Here is a 7670-nt window from a genome sequence, read left to right on the forward strand (position 1 = left end):
CAAATTCACATTTCTCATGTAGAGTGAAGCCAGCTTGTTGGAAGTGCCTCAAAATTGTGTGTAGTCACTCATCGTGTTTATTTTTATCTCTGACATATACCAACACATCGTCTGCATGGGAAAGGACAACAGGCAAACTTGACACAAGCTGAGAGATTCTCTTTTGGATATGCTCTGATGCTGAAGATATGCTAAATGGAAGCTGATTAAAACAGGACCTTCAGAGGGAAGTGAAGGAGGTAAAGGTTTACATACGTTAGCAAGGGGCATTTGCCAGAAGTCTACCATAGCATCTAATTTTGAGAGCCCTTGGGCCACTGGTACTGAGCTAATGTTTGGTCACCCATGGGAAGCATTTGCATTTCTCGGCACATGGTTTTCTAAAGTAGCATAAGGTTTACTCAGATCCAGATTTTGCTGATGGGCTTTGGCACTACAATTGTCCCTTCACAGCAAACAGCAGGTTCTTGTTTCTGGAGAAACAACTCCCCATTGCTTCCACGCTCTTTAATTCTTCTTTGACTTCTAACAATGACCTAGGGAAGCAATTTGCAATTTCAAACATTTGTAAACATATGTAAAGGTTATTTGATCTGTTTAGTCACAGGTTTAGTATGATCCCTCTTTTTCTCCTTTTGGTAATTAGAAATTTGTCACTGTGTAATCACTTCTCCTGGGTCTATGCAGCTGCCTGTAAACAGCGAACCGAGTGTGTGTGGGAAACAGTATTCTATTTCCAGATCTAGTCCATTTCAGTTAGAGGTTTCCATGCAGTCTGCAAGTCACAAAATAATCTCCTCCTGTATAAGCCGGTTGTCAGTTGTTCTTCAGACTTATGTGGAGGTGGAAGAAAGTGGCAGATTTCAGTGTGTTTGCATGCAGTGATAACAGGTTATGCCATGTGTGAGCTAACACATCATCATATTAATTCCCTCATGGATTCTGACCCAATTCTGGTTGCTACTAGCTGCAAACTTTTCCTGAAGTAGGAAGACCTGATAGTCACGTTGCAGGGAAGAGCATATTTTATAGCTACCCTGTATAGCTGACTAGTCCACTACACTTACAAAGAAGCTCTTCGGTTGCTCTTTGTTGGAATATTTCAGCTGCAGATATTGCAATTTTTCTTCCAGACACTTGGAATAACATCTCCCCTGCCCACAGGAACATTATGTCTTCCAAAATAGGAAAAGCCTGAAATGAGAGAAAAGTCATTTGCAGCAAGGATACTATACCTGTCCCTCCTTCCTCCTGCAACATGGACATTAGTTTTGAAAGGTTTATGAAATAGGAAAAAATTAATTCTCATTTTAAATTATTTTAACTTACCATTGTCTCTGCATGACTGTAACAGTGATTAATAAGGCTGTGTCCAGAGGCAGCATAAGGACTGTGTGTCTCCACTTTAGAACCATTACGTTTTTTGACCTGGAGATTCCACAGCAGTTAATTCTGTGCTCCTCCACAGAGCTACTTATCACATTAAACCACTGTTTCTTGTCCTGTTTCTGGACTCTAAACCTATACTGTCTGCTGTTATTCAAGAACTCAATCCCTGGCCCAACAACACACCTTCACAGACCATTCCAAATGGAAGTGTTCCCATAATGACATTTTGGTTGATGTTCTCAAGAGGGCCACCCAGCAGGGTCAATACCAAAAGAGGAATGAAGTACTGGGACAAGGGCTTGCTAACTGGAAGGAGGACAAACTCAGGCTTACCGCCCAGGTGGAGGACAGTGTTTCAGTGATAGAGCAGGCACTTGCAAAGCAGTTCCTGTAACAGGAACAGCAGCTAAGGGAGGAGGACAGAGGTCAGCACAAAGAACTGGTTCAACAGCACTGCCTATGGTGGATGAAAGAGCACTGGCTCTGCCACACCATAGCATCATCGCCCTGCAGTGTCCCCTCAGTCCAGCAGTGGCGTGGACAGTTCCATGTCAGGGTGGCCCATGCATGCAGGACTCATGAACATCTGGGAAGGATAGATACAACACTCTGCAGTCTTCTTTCTTCCACCCCTTTCCAGCGGAAACCTCTATCCTACCCCTCAACTACCAAGTGAGGGGAAAATGTGTAAAGAAGAGAAAGGAGGATGTAGGGCCAGAGAACATGCAGCAAAAGGAGGAATGTGTTAGGTATTAATTATTTCCTGCCCTTTTTTGGGTGGTGGCGGTGGTGTTGTGGCCGCTAGCCTGCCCAAGGCTGTGTGAGTGCCTTACTCTTTTAAGACATGTTTATACATAAGGTGTGCTATGTTTTCAAGAAAGATTATTACATTGTGCAATCACAATTTGAGACAACACAGCTAAAAACATGGTCAGGAGCGACTAATCATTAGTAAGCTAACACTATTCCTCTGTCTAGCTAGGTAAAAGAATCCACATTACAATACATTCCATCTGTATAGTCATTGTGCCTTGTCCCCACCAGATTCAGTAATCAACATGTCAATCAGATTATGTTGCATACCCACTTCCCTCCCAAGTATTGCCCCAACTCCCCAAAAATAAATGAGCCCCCCCCCCCAACAAAAACATTTGTACAAGTACTATTCCCTCTCTTTCCTTGGGCCATGGAAGTCTATAATGTGAACACACAAAGCATTCCTGGCTTCTGTTGGGAGCAACCGCTCCTGCAGTGGGAAGTTCTGAGTTTCAGTTTCACTACTGGTAAGAAGGAGGATGATACATCTGCAGAAAGCTTAATGTTTATAAAGTGCTTTGAGAGCCTAGCAATGAAGATGCTATAAAATGAAATACTTATGCCATGTACTGAAAATACCTTATTTTTTCCATATAACTTTTTCATGCTATAAGCGAAACTAAATCACCTCAAATTATATTCAGATAATGTTGTCCACTAATCATTTGAAGCTTTGTGTGGGTGACTTAGTTACATGATTTCCCACTGACATTTATTGTAGTTGCCTCTCTAAATCACCTCATACGGCGTTGAAAATTTAATATAACTTTTCAGCGGGTGACTCTGCATTGTTTTTCAGAGTCTTACTGTATTGTTACTTGGCCTCAAAACTTCTGACACAGGCTTCATAGGAGATTGACTTTAATTTTAATTCATTAATTTCACTATTACCTGAAGGTAACTGGCCATTGAATTATTTAAGTGAAGTGAACATTATTCCAAGGGCCCTTATACTTTAAAATGCTTTACATGGAATTTATTTGTTCTCATGATCCATTCTTTTTGTATTCACTAAACTTTATGCCTGGCCAAGATTAATTTAGTCAATGTGATTATAGTGTATTTTGCAGTGCTGCAGAGCACAGTATGAAGATAAGCCTGGCCAAACGTTATTAAAAAATGCCTAATTATGATGGGGGTAATCATTTCTCATTGAAGTAATTGGAAAGATCCCCATTTACTATACACTCTCACATTCAGTAATTCCCAACATGCTCCCATTTTTAGGCATACAACTATATTGTATTTTTGTAGCAGATGCATTTGTCTCGGTTCTTTTGGGGCATGGAAGAAGTCTATGACAATAGCAGGAGGAGTGACATGATTAAAATCATATTAGATGTAAAAATAGACGACAGGAATGGAATATGAGGGTACTCAACATGAGTGATTATCAGTCTCTGTGCACTTTACCCTCAATTATTCCAGCAATAAATTGAGACTGGGTCTAACTTTACCTTACTGTCTTACATTGATGTGCAGAGTGTTCACTACAAGGAAACTACAACCTATTAATTTTCACCAAGTTTTTTGAGGCCATGGAAAGATTGTTTCTGGAGAAAGAGAAGCTTATTGTCTCCTTTAACAAATATCTGGCTCCAGCATCATGTGTGATTTGTTTAACAACTAGATTAAGCTCTCAAAGGCAAAGCCAAGGTCCTAAATTTAAGTTGTGTCACCAAGAAATAAACATGGAATTAGATTAACCACATTTTAAACCAGTGCATCTCTGACAGAAATTAATGCACAACAGGAAATCAGGTGGTATGTTTAGAACATATTGATTGATTTACAAGCCATGAACAAGGACTATTAGGCTAAAATATTATGTTAATGTACTAAATTAAGAATGTCCATATAAAATATATTCTTATCTGTAAATTTCATTAGATTTTGTCTTTTTCTTTTGACATTTTCAATTATTTTATCCAGCCAACTTAATTAAGTCTTCCAATTGCTAGGATTTTCTCAAAATAAGTTTTTGTTAAAGAGTCTGTCCCAGTTTGATTTTTGCCTGGAACATAAATATAGGTTGCTGTATCCAGAGATAGAGGGGGCTAGGAGTTACTGTAACCTTACTACCTCATCACTGATGGAAGTCTGATGCTAAAACTCTGAAAGTAAGGTGCAGACTGCTGGGGGAGTTGTGCTAATAAAACAATGTGCCCTGCCTTGATAATTTGCTAAGAAACCTTACTATCTCAGGGAAAATGTATGATGACTAGGACTGAGATTTGCATTCAACTCCTTTCCTCTACTTCTTGTCTATTTATTTATATTAAGCTCTCCTAGGCAGTTACTGTTTCTTAGCACCTTGCATAATAGGGAATGGATCAAAGCTGAGACCTCCAAGTGATACAATAATATAAACAAAACTAATAATGATGGTGGCAAGACATCCAAGGGATGCCAGAGTTGCAACACAGAATGAAAGAGGAGACCAGTGAGACAGATTTGAGTATTCTCCACATAAAGAGGGGGCTGAATTGATGGGACTGATGAGGTGGCTAACAGAGTGTGTAGGAGAGGTGTGGACTGAGGAGAAAACATTGAGGAATGGATTGTAGAGTTTGTATGCATGCTGTCAGCTATGCTGTGGGCCAGAATATTGATGTTGCTGTCTCCTTTAAAAAAAAATCACGTCTCCTGCTTTCATCTTTGCAGTGCTAAGAGGTATGTAAAATAGATGTCAATAGAATGTACAGTCACACAATATATATCACTACCTATCTCTATCATGTTTTATGTGATAGAGATAGGTAGTGATAGATATTGAACATACTACACAAAATAGCCACATTAGAAAAAAGCAGTTCGGCTATAGAATATTGACTGCTGTAAAAACAGCCATGTTAGAAAAAAGTTGTCCGTGTATGGCAATTTAAACAAAACATCTAATGTTATCCTCTAGTCCACAAATGTTCATAAAAGCAGTGTTTAATGCACTGGCCTGAAGTTGGATTGCTATGTTGCTTCTGCTTTCTGGTGGTGGTGGGGTTTTTTTCTTATGTTTAGAAAGAAAATACATTTCAGTGTTCACACAAATCAAGTTTTTGTATTCTAGGTTTCTTTATACAAGCAGATCTAATGGAATCTAGTTAGCAGAATTTGATTCAACAAAGCATGGAATAGTGGATATAAAAAGAAGATGATATAAAATAAGGGCTGTATTGCCAAAGAATGCACAGTAAACCTCTGTCAATTTCTTTTTAAAAGATTATTCCAATGGGGAAATATTTTAAAAGTACATGTTGTTTAGAATGACATGCTGAATTTTACATACAGTTATCAAAGGTGAATACACCTGAGAGACTAACCAGTTTGGCCAGTCTCTTAGGGCTCATCTACACTACAGAGAAGATCGAAACTGCCACAGTCGATCTTCTGGGGTTCAATTTAGCGGATCTAATGAAGGTGAAGGGTATGCATGTGTTCATTTTAAACAAAATGTGGTTTGGAAAGTAGATATGCATAAAGAAGCATGCTGTGGCTCACCAACCTAGCAACAGCCTAGAAAAGGCCAAGGGGAGGGGGGGAGGGGTGAACTCAACATGTGGAGTGGAGAAGTACAAGCATGTGACAAACAAAGCCATATATGGATTGGTTTAGAAGTTTGTGTTCTATAACTTGTTATGTAACATGTTATATAACTGCCATGGGCTATAAAACAGCAAGAGGAGGGGCTCCTTGCTCGAGGGGCTCTGGCTGATTTTAGTACCAGAGGCTCTCCCTTTGTGCACATTGAATAAAGTCTTGTTGAATTGAATTGAAGTATCGAAGACCCTTGATTCTGCCCAGCAGCTGACTCTCTGGGAACCACAGAATCCCAACAAAGGCATGCGAATTCAAAGTGAGAGGGCAGGGCTGGTAGTCTTGCTCCTCACAAGGAGTAAGGGAAGTCAGGATCGCGCCAAAACACAATTTAAGATACTTTGACTCCAGCTACGTAATTAATGTAGCTGGAGTTGTGTATCTTAAGTCAACTTTCCTCTTAGTGTAGACCAGGCCTGAGAGAGAATCCACTTGATTCTGAAAGAAGCACTTTTTATATGCTACTGAAGAGCAGAAAAAGTCAGTTTTATAGATCTGAGAAAATGGGATGAGATGGAGGGATAATGAAACTCATTGAAGTTTGCATCCAATGTGCAAATGAGGAAAAAAAAAGTTGTTGCCTTTCAGGCATATTTCTTCAATTGGACTAGCTTTTTATTGACAACTGTGGTTCAACCCATCAATCCCAGGAACCAGTGCAGCTAGTTGTTGTCTCATATAATGCTGTGAAAGTTTCTGTTGTGATAAGCTTGTGTGTGTATGTAAAGGGTACTGGGTTTTGTTCTAGCTTACTTGGAGGTATCTTCATTATGAAAGCCTTTAAAAACTATCCGAAAAATGCTTCTTCAAGATGCCATTTCCTATCAACAGCTCCCGCCCGCCCCCCAGTCTCCTTGCTGTTTAAGTATCTTAAATTAGAATAATCTCTCCTATCAGCACAGACTGGATGAGTCATGAAATAACTGAATCCCATCTGGGTGGTCCCAGCATGGATCTAGCACTTACTCTGCTCTTCAGTGTTAAGCGGGATTTGTATCTGTATAGACTTATATCTACTATATCAACATCCATGCATAGAGAATAAGATTTCTTGAACAAATATAAATGACTGAGGCCCACAGCACTGAACAACCATGATGTGAATAGCATCTAAGTCAGATCATCTGCTGAGCTGTTTGGTTATGGTTCATCACTTGCAATTAACAGAAATAATAGTGTGTCTGTAATGTGTCTGTATGTTTCTTACAGTTCTCTGCACTGAAGTTTGCTTGACTAATGGAAAATTGTTTTGCTCTAATTTCATTGTACAACATTTAAAAAAGTGAACAAAATATTTTCATTAGCTTTTCCTTCCATTGTCTATGTGTCAGAGATGAAGTAAAACCTCCTCTTAAATAAAATGGGTAAAAATTGTGATTTTTTTAAAATTCAGTGTTTAAAATTTAAATAATTCTTTTAAAAATTGAAATCAAATGTATATATGCCCATTGAAAGTATTTTACTTCATTTTGTAATATCAAATGGCAAAGGTTGACATTTTGTACTCCTTTCTTTAATTAGGTAGGGTACATCTAGACTACACCTCTCTGTCAACAGAAAGATGTGGATTAGGCACGTCAAAATTGCTAATGAAGCAGGGATTTAAATATCCCATGCTTCATTAGCATAACATGGCCTCCACTTTTTTTTCGAAATGGAGCTTTTATGAAAAAAACTGGCAGTCTAGATGCGGATCTATCGAAAAATAAACCCTTTTTTGAAAGATCCTGTAAACCTCATTTTTTGAGGAATATAGGATCTTTCAAAAAAGGATTTATTTTTCAACAGATCTGCGTCTAGACTGCTGGTTTTTTTTCTGAAAAAGCTCCATTTCGAAAAAAAGCGGTGGCCTTGTTTATGCTAACGAAGTGTGG

The 7670-nt window shown here is 38.9% G+C and overlaps 1 long non-coding RNA gene across 1 annotated transcript in view; it reads left to right on the forward strand.

The window, feature by feature from the left end:
- LOC102450964 (uncharacterized) overlaps positions 1-7366 on the forward strand; it is an 88523-nt gene extending 81157 nt beyond the window's left edge. Inside the window, exon 4 of the long non-coding RNA XR_016348039.1 lies at positions 125-7366. This is a non-coding gene — a long non-coding RNA (uncharacterized LOC102450964). The remainder of the gene's footprint in view (positions 1-124) is intronic.
- The last annotated feature ends 304 nt before the right edge of the window (positions 7367-7670 follow it).

Source organism: Pelodiscus sinensis, chromosome 1, assembly GCF_052426305.1.
Source record: "Pelodiscus sinensis isolate ZL-2025 chromosome 1, ASM5242630v1, whole genome shotgun sequence".
Lineage (NCBI taxonomy): Eukaryota > Metazoa > Chordata > Testudines > Trionychidae > Pelodiscus > Pelodiscus sinensis.